Source organism: Symphalangus syndactylus, chromosome X, assembly GCF_028878055.3.
Source record: "Symphalangus syndactylus isolate Jambi chromosome X, NHGRI_mSymSyn1-v2.1_pri, whole genome shotgun sequence".
In the NCBI taxonomy this organism is placed as follows: Eukaryota; Metazoa; Chordata; class Mammalia; order Primates; family Hylobatidae; genus Symphalangus; species Symphalangus syndactylus.
Genome location: NC_072447.2, coordinates 84,181,732 through 84,185,628, shown reverse-complemented (window position 1 = coordinate 84,185,628; position 3,897 = coordinate 84,181,732).

Sequence of the window (3,897 nt, the reverse complement as noted above, 5' to 3'; positions counted from 1 at the left end):
TCTTTTTTTTTTTAATGTGTCTTTGTTTGGTTTTGGTATCAGGGTAATACTCATCTCATAGAATGAGTTTGGAAGTATTCAGTTCTCCTCTATTTTTTGGAATAGTTTGAGGAGGGTTGTTATTAATTCTTCTTTAAATGTTTGTTAGAAATCAGCAGTGACGTCATCACATCCTGGAATTTTTTTACTGGGAGACCTTTTATTATGGCTTGGATCTCATTACTTGTTATTGGTCTGTTCAGGTTTTGGATTTCTTCCTGGCTCAATATTCATAGGTTGTATGTGTCTAGGAATTTGTACATTTCTTCTAGGTTTTCAAATTTATTGGCATACAGGTGCTCATAGTAATCACAAATGATCCTTTGAATTTCTTCAGCATCAGTTGTAATGCCTACTTTTTCATTTCTGATTTTATTTGAGTCTTCTCTCTTTTTTTCTTAGTCTGGCTAAAGATTTGTCAACTATGTTTAACCTATGATTGTTTGTATTGTTTTCTTCATTTCAATTTTCTTTATTTCTGCTCTGATCTTTATTATTTCTTTTCTCCTACTAATTTTGGGTTTGGTTTGCTTTTGCTTTTCTAGTTCTTTAGGGCGCATCATTAGATTGTTTGATTTTTATTCTTTTTTGATGTAAGCACTTATAGCTATAAACTTTCCTCATTACTTCTTTTGCTGTATCCCACAGTTTTTGTTATGTTGTGTTTCTGTTATCATTCTTTTCAAGAAGTTTTTCATTTATCTTCTTAATTTCTTTATCAACAACTGGTCATTCAGGAGTATATTGTTTAGTTTCCATGTATTTGTATAGTTTCCAGATTTCCTCTTGTTATTGATTTCTAGTTTTTTTTTATTGTGGTTACAGAAGACACTTGATATTATTTCAATTTTTTGAATGTTTTAAGACTTGTTTTGTGACCTAACATATGGTTGATCTTTGAGAATGATCCATATGCTGAGGAAAATAATGTGTATTCTGCAGCCATTGGATGAAATGTTCTGTAAATACCTATTAGATCCATTTGGTCTGTAATGCAGTTTAAATCTGATGTTTCTTTATTGATTTTCTGTCTGGAAGAGCTGTTCAGTGTTGAAAATGGGGTATTCAATTCTCTAGCTAATATTGTTTTAGGGTTTATCTCTCTTTATTTCTAGTAATGTTTGTTTTATATATCTGGGTGCTCCAATGTTGGGTGCATATATATTTAAAATTGTTACATCCTGTTGCTGAATTGACTCCTTTATCATTATATAGTGTCTTTGTCTCTTCTTATAGTTTTTGTCTTTACATCTATTTTGTTTTATGTAAGTATCGCTACTCCTATACTTATTCCATTGGCATGGAATATCTTTCTTCATTCCTTTATTTTCAGTCTATATATATCTCTATAGGTGAAGTGTGTTTCTTGTAGGGAACAGGTCAATGGGTCTTTTTCTTTGTTTTAAATCCATTCAGCCAGTCTATGTCTTTTTATTGGCGAGTTTGGTCCATTTACATTCAATGTAATTATTGATAAGTAAGGACTTACTCCTGCAGTTTTGTTATGTGTTTTCTTGTTGTTTTGTGTTTTTTTCTTTCTTCTTTCTTTTCTTTCTCTCTTCTTTTTTGAAGAATTTTTTCTCTGGTGATATGATTTAGTTTCTTGCTTTTTCTTTTTTTTGTGTATCTGTTGTATGTTTTTTTTTTTTTTTTTGGTTTACAGTTACCACGAGGCTTGTAAATACTATCTTATAACTCATTATTTTAAGCTGATAACTATTTAAAACTGTTTGCATAAATAAACAAACAAGTAGAAGGAATACTAACAAAAACTCAGAACCTTAACTTTGTCCCCTTTTAAACTTTTGTTATTTCTATTTATATCTTATCGTACTATTTCTTGAAAAGTTGTTGTAGTTAATATTTTTGATTGGCTCATCATTTAGTCTTTCTATTGAGGATAAGGGTAATTTATACTGCATAGTTACAGTGCTATAACCCTCTGTGTTTTTCTGTGTACTTACTATTATCTGTGATTTTTGTAACTTCAGGTGACTACTTATTGCTCATTAACATCCTTTTCTTTGTGATTGAAGTACTCCCTTTAGCATATTTTGGGTGATAGTTCTGTTATTGATGAAATCTCTCAGCTTTTGTTTGGGAAAATCTTTATCTCTCCTTCATGTTTGAAGGCTGTTTTTGCTGGATATTATTCTAGGTAAACTTTTTTTTCTTCAGTATTTGAAATACGTCATGCCACTCTCTCCTGGCATGTAAGGTTTCCACTGAAAAGTCTGCAGCCAGACATATTGGAGCTCCATTGTATGTTATTTGTTTCTTTTCTTTTGATTTTAGGCTCCTTTCTTTATCCTTGATCTTTGGAAATTCGATTATTAAATGCCTTGATGTAGTCTTCTTTGGGTTAAATCTGTTAGGTGTTCTATAACCTTCTTGGACTTGGATATTGATATCTTTCTGTAGGTTTGGAAAGTTCTCTGTTATTATCCCTTTGAATAAGCTTTTTACCCCTATTGATTTTTCCCCATCTTCTTTAAGGCCAATAACTCTTAGATTAGCCCCTTTGAAGCTATTTTCTAGATCCTGTAGGTGTGCTTATTCTTTTTTCTTCTGTCTCCAGTGACTGTGTGTTTTCAAATAGCTTCTCTTTGAGCTCACTAATTCTTTCTTATGCTTGATCAATTCTTCTAATAAAGGACTATGATGCATTCTTCAGTATGTCTACTGCATTTTTCAGCTTCAGAATTTCTGCTTGATTCTTTTTTTTACTATTTCAATATCTTTGCTAAATTTATTGGACAGGATTATGAATTCCTTCTCTGTGTTGCCTTGAATTTCTTTGAGTTTCCTGAAACAGCTATTTTGAATTATCTCTTTAAAAGGTCACATATCTCTGTTTCTCCAGGACTCTGTTTCTCCCTGGTGCCTTATTCGTTCATTTGATGAGGTCATTGTTTCCTCAATTTTCTTCATGCTTACAGATGTTCATCTGGTCTGGGCATTGAAGAGTTAGGTATTTATTGTAGTCTTTACAGTCTGGGCTTGTTTGTACCCATCCTTCTTGGGAAGGCTTTCTATATATATATATATATATATGTATATAACTTTTAAAAATTTATTTATTATTATTTTTTGAGATGGAGTTTCACTGTTATTGCCCAGGCTGGAGTGAAATGGCGTGATCTTGGCTCACTGCAGCCTCCACCTCCTGGGTTCAGGCAATTCTCCTGCCTCAGCCTCCTGAGTAGCTGGGATTACGGGCATGCGCCACCACGCCTGGCCAATTTTGTATTTTTAGTAGAGACGGGGTTTCTGCCTGTTCATCAGGCTGGTCCGAACTCCCAACCTCAGGTGATCCGCCCGCCTCGGCCTCCCAAAGTGCTGGGATTACAGGTGTGAGCCACTGCGCCCGGTCTGGCCTTCCAGATATTTTTAAGGACTTGGGTGTTGTGATCTAACCTGTATCTATTTTAGGGGACACTCCATGTCCAGTAACACCATGATTCTTGGAAACTTGTAGAGGTACCACCTTGATGGTCTTGGACAAAATCTGTGAGAATCCTCTGGATTATTGGGCAGAGACTCTTGTCCTTTTCCCTTACTTTCTCTCAAACAAATGGAGTCTCTCTCTCTGTCTCTGTTCTGAGCCACCTGAAGCTGGGGGTGGAGTGACACAAGGACTCCTATGTCCACCACCACTATGACTGCACTGGATCAGCCCTGGAGCTAGCATAGCATTGGGTCTTGACCAAGGCCTGGTGTAACCACTCCCTGGCTACCACCTATGTTTGCTCAAGCCTGGAGCTCTACAGTCAGCAGTTGACAAAATCAGGCAGGCGTGTGTTTTTTCCTTCAGGGCAGTGAGGTCCATGAGGTTCCAGGCAGGTGCAGAGGTGTCAT